The 22,014-nt window shown below is 46.5% G+C and overlaps 1 protein-coding gene across 9 annotated transcripts in view; it reads right to left on the bottom strand.

Moving 5' to 3' along the window:
* ZMIZ1 (zinc finger MIZ-type containing 1) overlaps positions 1-12,596 on the bottom strand; it is a 392,646-nt gene extending 380,050 nt beyond the window's left edge. For 5 of the 9 annotated variants that reach the window (XM_087963910.1, XM_087963915.1, XM_087963917.1 and 2 more), the window contains exon 1: positions 10,885-11,511. The gene's annotated coding sequence lies outside the window, so the exon portion shown is untranslated. Of the gene's footprint in view, positions 1-10,884; positions 11,516-12,535 lie in introns of those variants that run through there. The other 4 variants (XM_087963916.1, XM_087963914.1, XM_087963911.1 and 1 more) reach the window with 3 other exon arrangements.
* Positions 12,597-22,014: the final 9,418 nt, after the last annotated feature.

Genomic DNA, 22,014 nt, shown 5'->3' with positions numbered 1-22,014 from the left:
GATACAGAGGGCAGTGATTCAGCCCTGCTCACGGGCGCTCACAGCGAGCTCTCCAAACCAGTTGGAAAAAATTTTGAGACCCACCGCTGCAAGGAAGGACCCACACCCCTAGTAGAACATCTGTCGCATGCGCCAATTAAGCTTTTGTCAACACAACTAAGCGGCGCTTCCAGCCTCCCAATTTGTTCTGGCACTCCTCTGTTGAAAAACAGCTCCATAGCCTTGTTTGTGGCTTTCCAAGAAGTTGATCCATTCTTTGTTTATGCCAATTTCGAGCAAGCAAAAAAAAAAAGAGAGAGAGAGAGAGAGAAGATTCTTCAAAGAGGATATCCCCTCCCCCCACCAGCCAAGCAAGCTTGAAATACAATCTTTATTATTTTGCATTGTGTCACAATTGCTGGCTGCAGTTTGTGTACTGTTGTTATTGCCACTAGTGCACGGTAGTCACTTAGGGCTTGGTTTCCATTCTTGCCAATTAGAACCTAGCAGTTGATTTTCCTCCCCAAGGAATGTATATAGTCCACGGAAACAACAAAGTAGTGTTCCCATTAGGAGCACAAGAAAAGGAATGAACTGTGATATGAGTTTGGGTCAAACCAATTTTCCATTTTAGCAGAAAACCACCTGTGCACAAGAGAACCGGAGAGTGGTGTATTGAATTAAGGCAGGGGTTCTTCAACTTTGACTCCTTAAAATCATAAATTAACTTGAGTTCACAAAATGGATCATGTCCTTCCTTCCTCCCTCCCTCCCTCCCTTCTTCCCTCCCTCCCTTCCTTTCTTTCCCTCTACCTTCTTTCCTTCCTCCCTCCCTCCCACCACCTTCCTTCCTTCCCTCCAACTTCCTTCCTTACTTCCACCCTCCATCCACCTTCCTTTCTCTCTCCATCCACCTTCCTTTCTTCCCTCCATCTTCCTCCCTCCCTCCCTCCATCTACTTTCTTCCTTTCCTTCCTTCTCTCCACTTTCCTTCCTTCCTTTCCTTCCCTTCCCTCCCTTCCTTACCTCTACCTACCCACCTTTCCTTCCTTCCTCTTTTTCAAGCCTTTGTTTCTTCGCGTCAGAAGTATCACATTTTTTTAAAAGGCATAACATTTAAAATATAAAATACAAGATCAAAATATGTACTAGTTAAAAAAGATCTTGCCAGAAACTAACAACGTTAATTGCATTCTGCCGTGCTACCATGAGGTGCACTGATCAGGACACAAGAGACAGGTATATGTTTGTGTGTGTGTGCATTGGTGTTGCTGTTGTTGTCTGTGTGTCACAATCACAAAGGGCAGAAGTCACCCGCAGAGCCCCATTTGTTGAGTGTTTCTGCATTTGTAGCCAGTGAGTATCAGAACTTGCAGATAATGATTTCTGCTCCCTACTTACTTTCTAATCCTCCCAGCACTCAGAAATGTGCAACCCCCTTCCAAAATATGCTTGCAACTCCCACTGGGCCAAGAGAACCCTTGGATACATTTAAGGGATTTCTAATTTTGAGTGACCATCAAGGATCCTTTCAATTATTGTCAGAAACACAGCAGCTGTCCTCTTTTGTGAAAAGCAGGAGTTTCCTTTTGTTTTTTTGGAATTTCTGCCGGAGAATTTCGGCAATGGAAATCGCTTAAGAAAACAGATTTGCTGGGACCTAAGAATTCAGCCAGAAAGTTTAGAAACCCTGTGAGAACTGGTATGAGTAAAATAAACTTGGCAGGAAATATTCTGTTGAGTGGGAGAATGTTCTGATTCTTTTTAAATGCTGGCTTGCTCAATTGGGAGTGATTTTATATCTACTCCAACTTTCTCACTTCCTCTTTGTTTACTCGGATTATCTAAGGCTAGCTTTAGAAGGCAAATGGTAGCCTCCTGCAGCTTTTTGTCCCCCAGGTGCTTTCTTCAAGAGGCAACTGGACTTTCTGGTTCTTCTTTGAAGACATTTCGCTTCTCACCCAAGAAGCTTCTTCAGCTCTGACTGGATGGTAAGGAATGGAAGGATTTATACTCCTTGCCCACAGCTGGTCATTTGCATCCTTTTGGAGAGTCCTTGAGGCCACTTGGAGGTTTGTCTGCATCCTCGGGGTCACTGAAGTGATGCAAATGGGTGTGGAGCCTTCTTGGAACTGCTAACATAGTCTTTTCAGTAGTTCCAAGGGCAAAACCCAACGGCTTTTGCGACCCTTTTGCGACCTTCTGACAAGCAAAGTCCCTTGGGAAAGCCAAATTCACTTAAGAACCATCTGACTAGAACAACTGCAGTGACCCACTTAACTGTGGCAGGAAAGATCCTAAAATGGGACAAAATTCACAACCACTGTCTTGCTTAAAAACAGAAATGTTGGGCCCAATTGTGGTTATAAGTCAAGGACTTTTTAAAAAATTCAATTGTGAACACTACACAGTTCAGTTCTAGGGATCATTTAGAAAGGGTCCAAGTTCTCCCAGGCCCACATTTTTGTTCCTGAGTGAGGCATTTGTTAAATGAATTTTGCCCCATTTTATCACCTTCCTTGCCAAATCGGTTAAGTGTTAAACTTTGTCTCCAAGAGTCTTGGTAAGTGCCATCTTCTATTGGAATCCAAAACTTTGCTCTAAACACTCAATTTAAAAGTACATTTGCAGGTGAATTTGGCAATAATAATGAAGGAGGAAGAGGAGGAGGAGGAGGAGGAGGAGGAGGAGGAGGAGGAGGAGGAGGAGGAGAAGAAGAAGAAGAAGAAGAAGAAGAAGAAGAAGAAGAAGAAGAAGAAGAAGAAGAAGAAGAAGAAGAAGAAGAAGAAGAAGAAGAAGAAGAAAGAAAGAAAGAAAGAAAGAAAGAAAGAAAGAAAGAAAGAAAGAAAGAAAGAAAGAAAGAAAGAAAGAAAGAAAGAAAGAAAGAAAGAAAGAAAGAATCACAAAGTACCAAGACTTACAAACTGAAGTTGAGCGACTTTGGAAAAAGAAATCATGTGTTATCCCAATTGTAATTGGAGCCCTTGGCGCAATACCTAAAGGGCTGCCTCGCTATTTGGAAATCCTGAATTTATCAAACTTGAATACCCTGATTCTACAAAAAAAAAAAAAAAACACTACTTGGAACAGCTTATATCCTCCAACGCTACCTGAACAGTTCCTAGGTCCTTGGTTAGGACTCGAGCTGTTGAGCTACCAACCAGCCCCAAAGGCTGTGGAAACTCATTAAAGATTAACCAATAACAACAACAAAACAACAACAATACAATATAGTCGCCCCAAATGACTTTTCAAACACACTTGTAAAGCCAAGTCATATGTTAAGAATCGTGGAAAATACATCTAGAATCTAGGAAACTATGATGCTGGAGGAGGAGAAGGAAGAAGAGGAAGAGGAAGAAGAAGAGGGCGAGGAGGGGCTGTGGGGTCCTTGGTGCTCTCGAAGCTTGCTTGTTTTCTTACAGACGTTTCGTGACCCAACTAGGTAACAACATCAGTGCCAGAACCTTGCTTAGAAAAACACCAATAGAATTCCTAGAAACAATTAAGTTCCCCTCCCCCGCCATCCGTAGGCCTTTCCATGCCTCTGGATTGGCACACTGCAGTGTTACTATTTGTTTTGATTCAGATATTTACTTCCTAGCAAGTGAGCTGTGTTTAATTTCACTCAATTATAACACATCCTTTATCGCCAAAGCTGCCACTGCATTGTTCCAGAGCACTCTTTCACAGATAATGCTGCTAATTATAATTATTAATCTGTTTTTTTTTCTTTCCCCCAACATCCTCAATCTTGCTTGAAGTTTAGAGGGCTGCAAATATGATCAAACCTTGAGCCCTCCTTTTGAGTTCTTTTTTTCTTCTTCAGTGAGCATGAAGCTAAAATTCTGTTTTTCAAGAACAGCAAGCCCATCTTTGGATTCCAAAACCATTAAAAAAAAACTTTGCCTTTGTTTTTAGAGAGAAACCCAGATTTGAAAGGCAAAGTGTAAAACCCTACAGAACTTTAAAAGAGAGAGAGAGAGAGAGACACACACACACAGAGAGAGACACAGAGAGACACAGAGAGAGAAGAGACAGTCAGAGAGAGACAGAGACAGAGAGAGAGAGACAGAGGGAGACAGAGGGAGACATACACAGAGAGAGGGAGAGACAGGGAGAGAAAGAGACAGACAGACAAGAGATAGAGAGGGAGAGGGAGAAACAGAGAGACAGAGAGACAGAGGGGAAGAGAGAGAAACAGAGACAGACACACAGAGAGGGAGGGAGAGAGACAGAGAGAGGGGGGAGAGGGGAAGAGAGAGAGAGAGAAAGACACAGAGAGAGAGACAGGGAGAGGGAGGGAGACAGAAAGAGTCAGAGAGAGATAGGGAGAGAGAGAGAGACAGAGAGAGACAGACAGAGAGGGAGAGAGGTAGACAGACAGACAGACAGACAGAGGGAGGGAGAGAGATAGAGACAGACAGAGAGAAGGGAAAAGAGAGAGACAGAAAGACAGACAGACAGAGAGAGAGAGAGAGAGAGAGAGAGAGAGAGAACTTCTACATTTCTCAAGTCACTTAATGAAGATCTATATCACAAGCAGGACAGAAAAGCAGCACTTTAGAGCTTTATAAGTGGCACAAGATTACCCAGAAAACTTTCCAAAAACAACCTTTTGAAAATATATCCATTATCCTCAATTTGCACCAGCAGAAAACATTTTGGAAGCTACCGCTTGAAAATAGTTTTACACTCAACATACATACAGGTAGTTCTCTGCGTACGACCACAAAGGAGTCCAGAATTTCTATGGGTTAAGCAAGACGCTTCTTCCATGAGTTTTGGCCCCATTTTACAATCTTTCTCGCCACACTTCTTAACGGAATCCCTGCGCTTGTTAAATTAAGAACACGGGTGTTAAGCAAATCTGGATTTCCCCATTGAATTTGCTTGTCAGAAGGTTGGAAAGGGGGAATCACGTGAGCCCCCTGGAACCCCACAACTGTCATAAATATGAGTCAGTCGCCAAGCGTCCAAATTTTGATCTCATGCACAGGGAGACAGCAACAGTTGTAAGTGTGAAAAACAGTCATAACTCACTACCGGTATTTCAGTGCCATTGTAGCTTTGAACGATAACTAAACAAAATGTTGTTTAAGTTGGGGGCTACCTACCCTGTTTCCCTGAAAATACAACCTACCCCAAAAGTAAGTCCTAGCTTGATTTTTACACATGCACCCAATATAAGCCCTACCCCCCCCCCCAAAAAAATACGCCCTAATTAAGACCCCAGCCAATTTTTACCCAGTGGATGGGTAAAAATTAAGCTAGGGTAGGGATGGGGTGGTGGTGGAGCTGCCCTACTACTTACCTTTGCCGGCCCATTTCTTCTGCAGCCGGCAAAGCTGGCAAGGATCGATCCAGAGCTCTGTTACTGGCTGCAGAGGCCTTCAGGAAAACCTTGCCGGCTGCAGAAGAAGAAGTTCCTGAAGGCCTCTGATAGCAAAATGGCAGCCGAGGACGACGTGCACAAGTGGGGTTATTCAGTGGATGGCATCCCCCCAAAATAAGACCTGGTGCCTTTTTTGGTGGCAAAAAAATATAAGACAGGGTCTTATTTTGGGGGAAACACGGTATTTCAGTGCCATTGTAGCTTTGAACGATAATGAAACAAACTGTTGTTCAGTTTTGAGCTACCTCTATATTATTTATTTTGCAGGCGATAAACTTTTCCACTTCTTTTTCAGCATCGCCATTTCAAAATTCAACATCGCTCAAGTCTTTTGCAGAGACGTGCATTTTGCAAGCCTGCTTATAAACATTAGCTGCCAGCCCCGCCTTTTCTCTTACTCTATGTAGTATCCTTCACAGTCCCCAAAATGAGGGGGAAGAGAGCTTTAGCCACGTCCATGGAACCACCCACATATTCCATTGCAAAGATCTTGCTTTCAGTGGGCCTTTTGTTCCATGGCTGGCATTTCACCATCCTCAAGTTGAACAGGAAAGGGGTCATCCCTGATCCCTCCTGGCTTTCATACATCTGAATCAGGCCCTAACAGGAGATCAATCCTAACAGAATAACAAAGTTGGAAGGGATCTTGCAGGTCATCTAGTCCAACCCCCCTCCTCCCCCAGCCCAAAAAGGAGACAACAACAAGGCATCTTCAGAACCCTATCTGAAAATTGCCATCTCTGCTAACTGTCTGGGTAAATTGACTGCTTTGATTAAAGGAAAAAAAACACAATTACTTTTGTTTCTACTTGGAAACAGCTTCTGGACTTTACACTTGGGGTGAGAGTGGGGACAAAATGAAACTTTGATTTTGGGTTTTGTGGATTAGATAGTTTGTTGCTGCAGAAATGGCTAGTTTACCTTACTATGTAAAAGTAAAAAGTTGAGGTTTGATGTTACTATATTTAACAGATTAACAGAGTTGGAAGGGTCATCTAGTCCAACCCCCAGCCAAAGCAGGAGACCCTACACCATTTCTGACAGATGGCAGTCCAGTCTCTTCTTGAAAGCCTCCAGTGATGAAGCTCCCACAACTTCCGAGGGCAACTTCTGTTCCATCGGTTGATTGTTCTCATGGTCAGAAAATATCTTATTTCTAGGTTGAATCTCTCCTCGATCAGTTTCTGTCCATTGTTTCTTGTCTGGCCTTCGGGTGCCTTGGAGAACAGCTTGACCCCTTCCTCTCTGTGGCAGCCCCACAGATATTAGAACCCTGCTCTCCTGTCTCCCCTGGTCCTTCTCTTCACTAGACTATCCATGCCCAGTTCCTGCAACCATCCATTGTATGTTTTAACCTCAAGTCCCCTAACTAAAAAAAGACTGGTGTTGAAGAGTAGGCAGCATGGAGGAAGTGGGGGGGAGAGGGAGAGGGAGGGAGAGGGAGAGGGAGGGAGAGAGAGAGAGAGAGGGAGAGAGAAGTTGAAGTGAGCACCAACGTTGCAAGATGACCTTCCAATTTGCAGAACCAACCACCACGCCAGCAGAAGTTTGCCAATGGAGTCTCCTTGCAGTTGCACTTCTCAGTTATAGGTTGTTATTTCTCAAGCAGTGGTGGGTTTCCATTTTTTCCCCCTACTGGTTCGGAGAGCATGCTCCTCTATTCAAAATTTCCACAACCGGTTTATGAGAACTGGTCCGAACCGGTTTATGAGAACTGGTCCGAACCGTCTGAATACTCCCCCTTCTGTTCTCACACTTAACGTCCGTTACCCCATCCCCAAGTGGTCACGTGATTGAAATCCAGATGCTTTGCAACTGGTTCATATTTATGATGGAATCATGGGATTCCCCCCCCCCCCCTTGGGCAACCTTCAATGGGAAAACCAGATTGACAACCACCGTGTGACTAACTGGACAACTGCAGGGATTCGCCTAACAAACGGTGGCAAGGAAGTTTTGTAAAATGGGGCAAAACTCACTTAGCCGCCATCTCATTTAGTAACAGAAGTGCCGGCTCAACTGCGGTCGTATGTGCAGGATGCCCTGTATTGAATGAATTTGGGAGTTGTGTTTGGAGGTTGGAAGAACTTTCCTGTTCTTCCAGTCGCTCCTTACCAAGTCTACAAGGCTTCTTGGAGCTCTTTTAAGGAATGACACAAATGTTATGATAACCAGATGCAGCTTCTTTCCACACACACAGACCCCAAAGGGAAAAAAAAATAGGGAAAGGGCTGGATTTTCATCATACCACCTTTTCTTTCCCTAAAATGTTGAACTTTTAAAACCAGTTCCACCCCAACCTTCCAGCCACCTTGTTGTGTGGTCTGTTGGTTGTCCAGGCCTTTTTGCACTGACAAATGGAAATGGAAATGTTACAGGCCTGCATTCCCTTACAGCCACCTTTAAGCCAAGATCTGACTTCGGTTTAATTTATGATGCTCGTTAAGTTCCAGGCCAGGCCCCAATATTGCTTCTCCCTGGTTAAGGCTCCTCGGGTGAGAAAAAGACAGCGGGTTTTTTGTTTTTTTTTTGTGCAAATGGACAAAGGCCAGGAAAACCATCATCTAATCCAGTGAGTGAGGAGCTGGGCTCCCCTCCCCCTTGAATCCCCCCCACCCTGGTCTGACTCTGACCCTTTTAGAGGCTACACCCAAGGGAGCCCACCCAGCCTGGCCCTAATCTCCTCTTGCAAACCCCCTTCCCCCTAATGCTAGCATATAATCATGCCACCATTAACCTTTCCAGTTTCTAAGAGCCAAGAGCCCATTGCAAATCCAGGCATCCTTCTCCAGCCCCCTCCCCAGGCCCCCCTCTTCCTCATCTATCCAGGCAGCCTTGGGACTCCAAAGCTTTTGCCCTTTCAGAGGGTCTCTCAGTCCCACTGGATTGCGCCCTCCCCCCAGAGGCATCCAGTGGCTATTCAAGGTTTCTAAAAAAAAAAAAAAGCCACTTCATTTCCCCCAACCCTCCCCCAAAAGAAAGCTCAGTCCATTCTCGCAGGCATTCATGAGCCTTTCAATCCTGTTCCTGCTTTCTTACTGTCTCTTGGAAACCTTTCAGAGGGCATTTGTTCAACCTGCCAAGTTAAATCCTTCACTCTCATGTCAAGGGGGAGGGGGGGATGAAAGGAGGGGGGAGGGGAGAGGGGAGAGAGAGAAAGGGAGAGACAGACAGAGAGAGGGAGGGAGTGACACACAGAGAGAGAAATAGAGAGAGAGAGACAGAGACAGAGACATACAGAGAGAGGGAGGGAGGGAGGGACACACACACAGAGAAACAGATATAGATAGAGATAGTTAGATAGAGAGAGAGAGAGAGAGAGAGAGAGAGAGAGAGAGAAATATTGAAGAACACCCAGTGTCACATTAGAGTCAGTTCTTCTGGCCCCAGAACATCATTTAAGAGATCAGATCAGTAATTCCAGTTTTGTCCATCTGTCTGTTTGTAGGAGACACGTGCACGCCCCCAAACACACACAACTCCCAGGGATGATAGGGGACGCCAGACTTCCAAGCCAACCTCTCTCTCTCTCTCTGTGTGAGCCAAGTCAAACGTCCTACCCTGAGGGCCAGGCTGAGCTTCCCAATCCCCCTTCCTCCCTTTTCCCTAGGCCCATGTTTAATCACCGCTTCTAATTCAAGAGGAAGGGGTGGGGGGTGTCTTTTGGAAAGGAGGGGGGGGGGGTAGTTCTGAAATGGAAGCCTTCTTCCTTCCTTCTCCTGCTCCTTCCCATGTGGGGGCTTCCAGGCAAAGAATATCACACCTCCTCCCACCCCTCCCAAAAAAGTTTGCAGGACAGAAGAAACAAAATACTTTGGATTCCCCATTCCCGCCCCCTCCCCACCCTCTCCTTCCCCTCCCCTCCCCCTGTTTCTAAATCAGCCTTGGAGACTTTCTCCAGGGTTAAGGCAGGAACCCCAAGCTCCTGTTTAAACTGCTGGCATTGCTGGACGATTGCGTCCTTCTGCTTTATTTTTAATTTTACCGGCTAACATTCCACCCAGAGAGAGGAAGCAGGGAGAGACCCTCCTCATACTCCCCATTTTAATCTCTCTTTCTCTCTCTCTCCACCCTCTCTCTGTCTCTCTATCTCTCTGCCTCTGTCTCTGTGTCTTTTTCTCCCTCTGTCTCTCTCTCTTCTCTCTCTCTCTTTCTCCCTTTCTCTCTCTCTCTCTCTCTCCCCCTCTCTCTCTCTCACACACACACAGAGGCCCTTTCCCTGCGCTCCCCCTTCTCCTGGCCTTCTTGGACAGATGTACGAGGGGAGGGGCGGCTATTCCAAGCCCTTCCCTCCCCCACTCTCCCTCCCACACTCCAGCCTTAGCTAGCGAGGCCTCAATTCCCAAGCCTGGTTCTTCCTTCCCAACCGGCTCTTCTTCCCCGCCGCTCACACATCCTTTCCACGCGCCCCCACCCCCGATCCACAAAGGCGCCGTTTTGTTTTTTAGGAAAAAGCGCTTTTTGCCGGAGTGGAAAGCCGGGTCAGGAGCCGGGAGGGGAGGGGGTTGAAGGGGATAGGTGGGAGAGCCAGGAAAAGCAAAGGGTTTGGGCGGGGGGGGGGGGTTGGAAACACGCCTGCACCCTCAGTCCCACCAGCCAAACCAGCAGCTTTATTTTTAAACCTTAGTTTTTTGTTTGGTTTTTGTTTGGTTTTAATGCCACAACCGAGCCTCGCGCTCTGCTTTTTTTTTTTTTTTTTTGGCTTTTTGTTGTTGTTGTTGCTTCCCTTGCAAAAGGCAACCTTGTTGCGGCTCCTCCAAACTTCAGATCCACAAACACAACACACACACACACATAGACAAAAGAAACCCCTCTGGCGGATCGATCAGGAGGGAACGCAGATTTATTCTTGCCCGGGTTTATTGATTATTTATTGTCCTTGCACGCTTCCGCGTCTTCTCCCTCCCCGTAGGGATTACTATTCTTATTTTATATATATAATATATAACCAAATAAAATATATATAATATATAACCAAATAAAACACCTGGTTCTCTCTCTCTCTCAACCCATCCCACCCACCTCTCTTGGCCACCGCGGGGGCCAAAAAAGGGAAAGAAAAGAAAGAAAAATAAGCAGCAACTTATTTAATCTCTCAGGCCAATCAATTAAGCGCATCCTCTTTCTCTCTCACCCCCCGCCCCCCTCAGGGAGCTCCCTGGCTTCTCTCCCCCCACCTCCCCCAGCGCGCGCTTCAACGATTCCCGAAAAGCACCCCGGCCCCTTTAAGAAGTCTTCCCACACTCTACCGCTGGCAAGAGACCGTCGCTGGAGACTGTGAGAGGCCCCCGTTCTTTTTGCAAGCTGACTACCCAAAGCCCAACCGCTCGCCAGCTCCATCCAAGCCCGCCTGCCCTCCTCTCCTCCGTTTCGCCTCTCGGGGGCTTCCCATTGTTTCTTTGCAAAGCCCCCCCGGCCTGAGGGAGGGGGAAACCCACCCACCCACTTACCTACCCCCCCCCCGCAAAAAAACGGAAGGACTGCCGGGACCCCAGGACGCAAAAACTTACCCTTAAGCTTCGGCGCTCGGAGACGCTGAGCAGCTGGGGCGACCGGCGGGCAAGAAACGCATAGGGAAGCCGGCGGGCAAAGGAAAGGATTTGAAAAAAACACAAAAAACATCCAAAGGCCAAAAAGGGAGAAACGGCATGGAAAGAAGAAGGAGGGGGAAAAAAAACCTCCCAATATTGTCGTTTCTTCCACCCTCCCCTTTTTTCCTCGCCCTGCGGATTGCAGGTCGTGCGGTCCGGCGCGGCTGGGGGGGAGGGGGGGAGGTGAAGTTTTGTGTGTGTGTCTGTCTGTGTGTCTTATTCCCTTGCTTTTTCCGGGGGAGGAAGAGGCGAAGGGAGAAAATAATGAGATTTTTTTTTTGTTTAAAAAAAAAAGAATAATTAGGATTTTTAAAAAAAAAAAAAAAGAAGCAACAACCAACCAACCTCAGCCTTCACCCAGCCAAAGGGGAGGAGAGGGGGCAAGGAAAATAAATAAATAAAAGAGCACCGCGTTAGTAGAAAGAATAAAAGTGAATCAACTCGGCAGAGAGAAGCCCAGCAAGTTGAAGTGTCAAATTACATGGGCTATTTTATTACCAAAGGGCCCCGCGCTGCTGGCTGTTGGCAAAACCTGTCCCAGATTCCTATCGGAAAGGGAGCTGCGAGTAGACGCCTTCCGCTGGCTGGCTGGCTGGCTCCCTCCCCCCACTTCTCCGCCCCCTCCCTCCCCAAGCTCCCTTCGCTTCCACTCCACCTTCTTGACCACCGAAAGTTACAGTCTTGAAAAGCCAAGTTGAACAACGCAAATAATTGTCTTTCGATCCCTCCCCACCTCTCCCTTCCCCCCGCATCAAAGGGGAGAACTTCCTGTCTGGGGAAGCCAACTGAATGGCAGCCGGACCCGCTGATTGATAAATAATTTTTTTAAAAAAATCACCGGAGGAGAGGGGGCGAGAGAGAGAGAGAGAAAGAGAGAGACGAGAGAGAGAGAGAAAGAAAGAGAGAGAGAGAAAGAGATAGAAAGAGACACCGAGAGAGAAAGAGAGACACATATAGGAAAAGAGAGAGAGAAAGAGAGAGAGGGAGGCCGAGACACCGAGAGAGAAAGAGAGACACATACAGAGAGAGAGAGAAAGAGAGAGAGGGAGACAGAGAGAGAGAGAGAAAGAAGGGGAGGAAAGGGGGGGACCCCCACCCCCGCGAAGCTTTTGGCACTTTCTTCGCTGTTCTCCGCAGGGGAAATCCCCCTTCCTTCACACACACACACACACACACTCAGGGCTCGCTCGCGTGCAAAACCAGCTGCCTTCCGCTTTGCACGCTTTATTGTTTGGCGTTCGGGGGAGAACGCGGAGCTCCGGGAAGCGGGGTTGAGAGACGGGGTTTTCCTACGAGGCTGGACTGGTCGCCCCCCCCCAGACCCCTCCCCGGCCCTTCCCGGACCGACCGACCCCGGCTTGGGTCCTTCGAGCGCAGCGGGATCCGGCTTTCCTCCCAGGATACCGCGCAAACCGGACCGGCGCCCGATGAGATAGATGGGAGAGAGGCGAGCCTCTCTAAGCCACGATTCCTAGGTGTGGGTGTGGGGGGTGTAGGGTTTGCTCCCCAGGTAAGCGGCGCCACCCACCCCACGCAAAAAAAAAAAACCAAAAAACCACCCTCTTTCTACCTGTTCGGAGAAGAAACCTGGCCGGAGCCTCGCTTACTTCGGAATAAAAGCCGGGTTACCCTTGGCGTTTCGTTAAAAGGCGTTGCGACAGTCGAGACCCCCCAAAAGCTGCTGCGTCTTATGTTCGTTTTTCTCTTATTTATTTTTTATTAGCGGTGTCAATTTATTTATTTATTTATTTGTTTATTTATTTATTTATTTATTTATTTTATTTTATTTTATTTTATTTATTTATTATTTTTCATTCATTCATTTATTTAAATTTATTTATTTTCATTTCATTTATCGATTTATTTAAATTTATTTTCATTTATTTATTGATTTACTTAAATTCATTTTTTTTTATTTTATTTATATTTCATTTTTTTCTTCATTTTTGTTTTCTTTCATTTTATTTACTTATATTTATTTATTTAATTTATTTATTTTTCTTTTCTTTTTTAAAAAAAATATTTATTTATTTAATTTATTTAACTTATTCTTTATTCTTTTTAATTTATTTATTTTTGTTTTGCTTTATTTTCTTTCTTGTATATATATTTTTATTTTATTTAAATTCATTTTTATTCATTCATTCATTCATTTCTTTATTTTTTAAATGGCCCGGGCGCACGGAAAGAACCTGGCCGGGCCAACCGGATCTCCCAAAAGATGCCCCCCCCCAGGGAAAGTCCCAATCGGGATAGCACCAGAGATAGCTTCCCTGGTTAGGTGGGAGTGGGAGGGAGGGCCAACATGGGAGGGAGGGGCTCCTGCTCCAGGGGGGAGGGGCAGAGGGCGTGGATTTAAAAACTCCCCCTTCCTGCCCGGGAGGAGGGGTGGAGACCCCCTCCTCCGCTTCCCCCCCACACACACGCCTTTTTTGTAAGGGGGTTTCTTCATTTGCCCACCCCACCCCACCCACTCAATAGAAAGGAGTGTTTTCAGCAGCCTCTGTCCTTCTGTCTGCCTTCTTAAGACCCTCCTTGGCTTCCCCCTAGGAGAGGCGGGGGAGGAGAAGTCGGGTTTCGGGCCCCGCGCAAGAAGCGCGATCCTGGCCTGCCTGCCTGCCTGCCTTGCGCAAGCAAAAAGCTCCTTTGGAGACTCTCCCCAGCCCCGAAATAGTTTCAACCCCGAGAACCGAGCTGCTGCAGCCCCAATCCTACGACTTTATGGGGGTGGGAGGGGGGGCAAAGGTGGCGGGGCTGGTGGGGAGACAAAAGTCAGGACCTCTCCCCAAAAAAAGTCAAGAGAAGTGAACGAACGAGACCCCCGCTTTGCAAATGTCGGGGATCCCATCTTTTTTTTATTTTTATTTTTAAAGCAAGACGGGGTGCTGCCTCTGCGTCTCACCCCCACTCCTCTGCTCCCCCAAATATTTCCAGGCCAACCACTGGAAGGAGAGCAAGCAACATGCCTTCAGTCCCCCCCCACACACACACACACCGGCTGCTGGGAAAGGAGGCCGGGACCTCGGTGTCACCCCAATTCCAGTGCTTCTCTGCCTGCCTTGTTTTGTGGGGGTACCAGGGAAGGAAAGAAGGAAGGTAGGCAGGGGGAGGGAAGGAAGGAAGGAAAGGAGGAGGAGGGAGGGAGGAAGGAAGGAAAGGAGGGAGAGAGGAAAGGAAAGAAGAGAAGGAGGGAGGGAGGGAGGAAGGAAAGAAGGGAGGGAGGAAAGAAAGGAGGGAGAGAGGGAAGGAAGGAAGGAAGGAAAGGAAGGAAGGAAGGAAGGAAGGAAGGAAAGAAGGAAGGAAGGAAGGAAGGAAGGAAGGAAGGAAGGAAGGAAGGAAAGAAGGGAGAGGAAGGAAGGAAAGAAGGGAGGAAGGAAGGAAGGAAGGAAGGAAGGAAGGAAGGAAGGAAGGAAAGGAGGGAGGGGAAGGAAGGAAAGGAGGGAGAGAAGGAAGGAAGGAAGGGAAGGGAAGGAGGAAGGAAGGAAGGAAAGGAGGGAGGGGAAGGAAGGAAGGAAGGAAAGGAGGGAGAGAGGAAAGAAAGAGAGAAGGAGGGAGGGAGGAAGACAGAAGTTGATTTTCCATCTTTAAAAAAGAAGGAGAAAAAGAAGGTGGAGGCAGGCAGGGAAGAAGAAAAATAATCTTTCCCAGCTTCATGTCAATCTCCTGCAATCTGATGCCCGGTATCCTAAGAGGCACAGGATGGGGGGAGGGAGAATCTTTGATCTCTAGGGCAGTGGTAACCAACTGGGGGTCCGTGGACCACCAGTGCTCCGCGAGAAAATGTTGGTGGTCCACAGAAAAACTATTTGCATTTTTTAAAATATTGCACTAAATACTATTTATCTTTAAAAAAAAAAAAAAGTCATATCAGTGGTCCGAGGGGTTTAAAAATTATGAATTTATTGGTGACTCCCTGCTCTAAAGTGCCAGAAAAAAATGACGAGGTGCCTTGGATTGAGTCATAGAATACCAAGAGTGGGAAGGGGCCTTCGAGGTCATCTAGTCCAACCCCCCTCCCCCGCTCAAGCAGGAGACCCTACACCGTTTCTGATAGATGGCAGCCCAATTTCTACTTGGGAGACTCCAGGGATGAAGCTGTAACAGGCAGCCCTCGACTTACAACGGCTCCTTTTAGCGATGGTCCCAAAATCCCTACGGCACCGAATGAAAGTGACTTCTGACCATTTTTTTTTTCACACTTTATGACTCTTTCTAGCATCCGCCTCCCCCAATTGTGATCAAACTTCACAGGCTTGGCCAACTGGTTCATATTTATGATGGTTGCCCCGTGTGTGTGTGTGTCCAGCAAACTCAAGGGGGAAGAAGTGAGATTCACTTAACAACCGGGGGGGGGGGAAGTAACTTGCAACAACAACTGCAGTGATTTGCTTAACAACGGGGGCAAGGAATGCTCCTAAAATGTGGCAAAACTCAAAAATGCCTCACTTAACGACCTAAACTTGGGGAGGGGGGCCTCAGTGTTGTCCATAAATTGAGGACTATCTGTCTCATTTCCCCCTGTGTGGCCTTAGGGAGCAGGACTTGGAAGTTAATTCGGGGTTTATTAGTCTCTGCTGGAAATTAAACCTACTGCCCCATGGAAGATGTGCAAAAAGTAGCATGATAAGGGTGTCCCTCCCTTATCATGCTACTCCCTGGCACGGGAGAAGAGGTGGGATTCAGCCGGTTCGGACCGGTTCTGGAGAACTGGTAGCAGAACTTTTGAGTAGTTTTGAGAGAACCAGCAAATGCCGCCTCTGACTGGCCCCACCAACCCCATCTATCCTCTACCTCCGATTGAGTCCCAGCTGATTGGCTGGGTCTTCTTTGGTTGCCCTGCACAGGAGAACGGGGCTGGAAAGCAGGTTAGTGGGCTGGGAGGGAATGGGGAATTTTGCAGTATCCTTCCCTTGCCATGCCCACCAAGCCATGCCACACCCACCAAGCAGTATTCTTCCCCTGCCATGCCCACCAAGCCACGCCCACCAGGCCACACCAAACCACGCCCACAGAACACACCCATCAAGCCATGCCCGCAGCTACTTGGCCGGGTCTTCTGTTGTTGCCCTGCACAGGAAAACGGAGCTGAAAAGCAGGTTAGTGGGGTGGGAAAGGAATGGGGATTTTGCAGTCTATCCTTCCCCTGCCACGCCCACCAGGCCACGCCCACAGAAGTGGTAGTAAAAAAAATTTTTGAATCCCACCACTGAGAGGGAGCCCTCATTCTGCATTTCCTTTCCTTTCCTTAAAAAAAAATGAAGATTTTTTTTGGGGGGAAAGCCACAGAAAAATCATCGGAGGGGCAGCCACACGTTTTAAAGGCCACTTTGCATCAAACCAGCTCTGCTCACGAGGAGGCCTGGAGCTCACAGGGCTTGGCCCCAATTCAGCCTGGAAAGACTTTCGCAAAAGGTCTTGCGAAGACAGAAACACATTCGCAGCCTACACAGCCCTGCCCCTAAAACCATGAATGAGCCCAGTCTGCCCCGCGCGTAAAAACACTCTTGGTTATTTTGTCAGAAATGGTGTCAGGCGGGTGTCAGCAATCGGTGGCTCTAGAGCCTTGTGCGGCTCTTTGGTCTTTCTGCTTGTGGCTTCCTATTGGGTGATTCCCACCACTGACTGGCCCCGCCCCTCACCCTCCCCTCCCTGTCACTCCTCGTCTGGCCTGAGAAGGTAAAACACAAAAAAACACCGGGAGCCACAAAACCTGGGTAGGCGTGGCCAGGGGGGTGTCATGTGACTGGGTGGGAGTGACTTGAGTTGGCCACGCCCACCCAAGTTTTGAAGCTCCTGGTGTTTTCTTTTCAGTGGGAAACGGCCCCAAATGGCTCTTTTGAGTGTTTTTAGGTTGCTGACCCCTGGTGTAGGGTCTCCTGCTTAGGCGTGGGGTGTGGGGGGTTGGGCTAGATGACCTACAAGGTCCCTTCCAACTATCTGTCATTTATTTCTGGCTGTCACAACCACCTCTTCCGTTCCCTCCCCCTCCAAGGATCGCAAGATCGTGGTGCACCATCCTCAGGCGACCCTCCCATCGTCCCTTGTTTTCATGCTTTTGCGTCTCAAAAGTGTTTGCTTTTCCGCCTTGGGAACTCCTTGCCACTGGATTTGCAAAAACACCCCCTCCCCCTTTGCTTTAAAAATAAAACAAAAGTTGGCTATGGTCTCTGGGTTACCCCTACCAGAGGTTACCTGCGCCTCCCCACCCACCTACACACACACACACACACACACTTCTTTTTCCTGGCAATCCTTCCTTTGGCTTAGAGGCGCCGAGGCTCCGCTCCGGGTGTTGGGAGGCTCCGCGTTTTGCAGCCAGCCCCTCCGTGTCAGATGGAGAGCTTGAATAACAAAGGCAAGTTTGGAGCGCAGCAGCAGCAGCAGCAGCGTTGGGGCTGAGTGACGTCAGGGAACAATGCCCGTGCCAGCAGCAGCTTTCCCCTTCGCCGAGGTGCGCGCGCATCGCCCTCACGCTGCTGCTGCTGCTGCTGCTGCTGCTGCTCTGCGGCTTCTCCTCCTTCTCTTTCCGAAGCCGGACTCCGCGCTGGGACGTGGAGCTTCTTAAAGGGATACGCACTTTTTTAATGGAGTGGGAGGGGGGGGGAAGCGCGATTGGATGCAGCTTTTCCTTAAGGGTTCATTCTGCAAAAAAAGCCCCTTTTTTTTGTTAATGAAAAGGCCCCTGGAGGCTAAACCATACCAAGAAGGGCTTGCAGGAATAGGGTTTGGCCAGTCTAAACAACAGCAAAAAAAAAGTTATTTAAATGCAAATGAACAAAAGGGAATTCCACAAACAAAACGAAAAAAATGGAAAGCCCCTCTAGCTAGTAAGGAACACATTTCAGAAACTATGTGTTTGGGGCACATGCACAATTTTGTATCTGTATTTATTTATTTATTCTGTTATATTATGTAGGGTATATTGGAGGTGGTGAACCTTTGAAAGCCCTTTGCAATGAAATTTCACTTTAATGTATGCTGAGTACTAGTGTACATTCAAAGCGACAATAAAGTTATTTATTCTATTCTACTATTGTATTCAATATTCTATTCTTATTCTATTCTATTTATTCCATGTTATGTTCTATTCCTAATTCTTATTCTATTCTATATTCTATTCTATCCTAGCCGTACTCCATATTCCTAATTCTTACTCTTACTTCTGTTCTGTTCTGTTCTATTCTTACTCCTATTCTATTCTATTTCTTTCAAGATATGCCAAGCCTTTTGGGTGACCTCCAGCCAACTCTTGCAGACCCCTCTCCATCACTCCTCTGTCCATATGTAGCTGCTTACCTCAGTTTCAGAATAGAAAGGAATAACAAAGTCGGAAGGGACCTTGGAGGTCTTGTAGTCCAACCCCCTGCTCAAGCAGGAGACACAGGTGGCACGCAGAGCCATTTCTGCCAGCACGCGAGCCGCATGCAAACTTACCTCACTGCACATGTATGCACCTCACAGCTGATTTTTGGCCGGTTTGAGGCCTTTTTCGGCCTCCCAGAGGCTTGAAAGAAGCCTCTGCAGGTTTTGCAGGAAGAATAATAGGACCGTTTCATCACTTCCTATAATACCGGAAGTGACAAAGTGGGCCTATTATTCGGCCAGCAAAGCCTGCAGAGGCTTTTTTCAAGCCGATGGGAGGCCGAAAAACCGGCTGAAAATCAGCTGTGAGGCACAGTGCAGGTAAGGGGGGTGGCGGCGTGGGAGATTGTGCGTGCATGCCTTCTAGGTGCTGGCACACGAATGCGTGTGTGCAAGTGTGCACACAATTTTTGGCACAGGAGGCCAAAAAGGTTAGACACCACTGCCCTAGGCCATTCCAGACAACTGGTTGTCCAGGCTCTTCTTGAAAACCTCCAGTGATGGAGCACCTACAACCCGCGACTCACATAATTTACTTATTTATTTGATTTATTTGATCGCTTACAAGATAACAGGTATAGGTATAAAAATGAGTAAGAATACAGGAATTAGGTACAAATACATGGGGACAGGGATGGTAGGCACGATTGTGCACTTATGCATGACCCTTACAGAACTCTTAGGAATGAGTATGCTCTTCTTTCTCCTGCTCCCTCCTTTCTTTTCTCTCCTCCCTCCATTCTTCTCTCTCCTTCCTTCCTTCCTTCCTTCCTTCCTTCCTTCCTTCCTTCCTTCCTTCCTTCCTTCCCCTTCCTCCTTCCTCCTTCCTCCTTCCTTCTTTCCTTCCTCCCTTATTTATTTATTTGATTTGTCAATCACTTACAAGATAGTAGATATAAGTATAAACATGAGTAAGAATACAGGAAATAGGTACAAATAAATGGGGACAATAGGACAGCGATGGTAGGCACGATGGTGCATTTACAGACCTCTTAGGAATGGGTATTCTCTCCTTTCTTTTCTCTCCTCCCTCCCTTCTTTTCTCTCCTTCCTTCCTTCCTTCCTTCTTTCCTTCCTTCTTTCCTTCCTTTCCCTTCCTCCTTCCTCCTCCCTTCTTTCCTTCCTTCCTTATTTTATTTTTTATTGATTGATTTGATTTTTCAATTGCTTAGAAGATAATAGGTATAAGTATAAACATGAGTAAGAATACAGGAAATAGGTATGAATAAATGGGGACAATAAAGGACAGGGACAGAAGGCATGATGGTGCACTTATGCACACCCCTTACAGACCTCTTAGGAATGCGGTGACATCAATAGTGGATAGTTTAAGGTTAAAGGAGTGGGGGTTAGAGGATGTAACAACTGAATCAGGTAGTACATTCCAGGTATTGACCACTAAGTGGTCAATTTTACTGCCATAAGTTGAGGACAGCCTGTAGCAAGCTTTCTGAAGCAATTATAAAATGGCTTAGCTCTTTCATTCTCGGTTACGTTTCTAATACAAAACTATTAGTGCATTAAATGTATAAAGGTGCCCACCTTGGTCACAGCTCTGGGTAACATACCATAACAAATCATTACTAAAAAGATAAAAGTAATTTATGCATTGGCTTCCACAAATGTTTGGCTTTGTTTTTGTTTTTTTTCAAAAGCAAGGATGAGATTTCTGATCCAAACAAACACACAAACAGGAGAAATTGAATGCTCTCAAGGTCCATCCAATCTGAATGCCTTCATTTGATGGCACTGACACCGCGGTGTCTGTGTGTGCATTCACACACCACTTAATGGTATTAAAAATTGATTTTAAGCAGATCGATGCATTTTTTTTTTAGGGACGTGATCTGTTTTGTATACCTTGTCAGGATTCCTAAGTGCTACAATTAGGTAGAAGTGGTTTTTTTTATATATAATTTTCTTTGTAGGTCTCAAGAATACCAATGCAAAAAGCTAGCTGGACATTCCGTCAGGCAGACTAACCAAATTCAAACCAAGATGTCACCTGCCTTTTTAACCAGCTAATTGATGAACTTATCTCGTTCTAATCCATTTGCATTTTGAAGGGGAGGGAGAAATTCAATATAAGCATCCTTTCAAGAGGTTGGAAGAGTGAATTAACTCATAATTGATAAAAAACTAATTGTTAGAAGTAAATGTTTTCATACTCACACACCCATTTGCATTAAGATTGCACGATGAAAGCTGCCTCAGAAGGGCTCAAAAGTCTGAACCCGCATTGATTAAAACGTGGTTTTCTTTGTTCAAGTGTTCTGACCCAAACCTCTTTCCAATAAAACAAACAAGAAACAAAGAGAACAGAAACCTTTTAATGATTCTTACGAATCCCCCTGTTAAAAGGCTGTTGCAAACTTTGATAAGCACAAGCCTCACCAAAACTGTGCGAGGCTGCCAAGAATAATAGATAAGAAATATTTTACAACACAAGAGTCTTCAATTATTAACTCACGATACTGCAATGTCCACAAGGCTGGAGTTTCAAAACGTCTTCGCTTTCTGCAAAGAACGTTCGCTGCACAGCTGCCTTTTATCTTCTTGAAGGAGAGGGGCCATTACCTTGCAGCCTTACTCCCAAGTCGCCTGTGCTACTGCAGCTGCTCTTTCCTGCGAGCAACCCTGCGCGCACGCACAATGGCACAGGCTCCTCGGGAACCTCCTCATTGCTGCTGCCAGCCCCCACAATCTCTGAAGGCAGCAGTTCACTCCCTAATGGTCCTGGCCCTCTTGTTCTTTTATTTTCTTATTGTAACCATTTCATGTATTCACAATATATACATTTATACTTATTATCTTAAACAATTGGAATCAAAATAAATAAATAAATAAAAATAAAATAAATCTGAGTCCTCGCTCTCCTCAGCCATCCACACCTGCTGCCGGCTAACCACAACATCAAGTCTTCCCCAGATAATAATATACATAAAGTCATCCTGTAAGAATCACTAAAGCTCTCCTCTTTATTTTGGTCACCACATTGTAATAAATGATGTTGAGACGGTGAGAATGATCCAAACTTATTTTATTCTTTATGCTGATTCCATCTTCCCTTCAAAATATTAACAGAATCCACCGCACTTTGAGAAGCAGTGTCTCCACTAGATAATTGACTGTCAATTAAACTAAAATTAAATAAACTAAAATTGGCACACCCCCAAATAAGTTACCCAGACCTAATCCACATATCAAAGAATAAGGTCTGCACGCACAAACAGAATTAATTCAAATAGGTCCCCCAGAGGAGCTGCATGTTCACAAGAATAAACATACTTACACACATGTACCCACATGCCCCTCAAGTGTCACTCTAAAATCAGCACATAGGCACTATACCCTGGACAAGCTCCCCCTATGAAAAATCTGCTATTGTACTTTGGAAAAAGTGCAAAGAAGAGCAACTAAGATGATTAAAGACCTGGAGACTAAAACATGTGAAGAACACAGTGGTGGGATTCAAATTTTTTACTACCAGTTCTGTGGGCGTGGCTTGGTGGGCGTGGCTTGGTGGGCGTGGCAGAGGAAGGGTAATGCAAAATCCCCCTCCCCCCACCCCACTAACCTGCTTTCCAGCTCTGTTCTCCTGTGCAGGGCAACCAAAGAAGACCCAGCCAATCAGCTGGGACTCAGGACGCAGAGAATAGATGGGGTTGGCGGGGCCAGTCAGAGGTG

The sequence above is a fragment of the Notechis scutatus genome, chromosome 4 (assembly GCF_049901735.1).
Source record: "Notechis scutatus isolate UNSWTSFEM ecotype Mainland chromosome 4, rNotScu1.2, whole genome shotgun sequence".
NCBI lineage: Eukaryota > Metazoa > Chordata > Lepidosauria > Squamata > Elapidae > Notechis > Notechis scutatus.
This window is presented reverse-complemented; position numbering and strand designations above follow the sequence as displayed.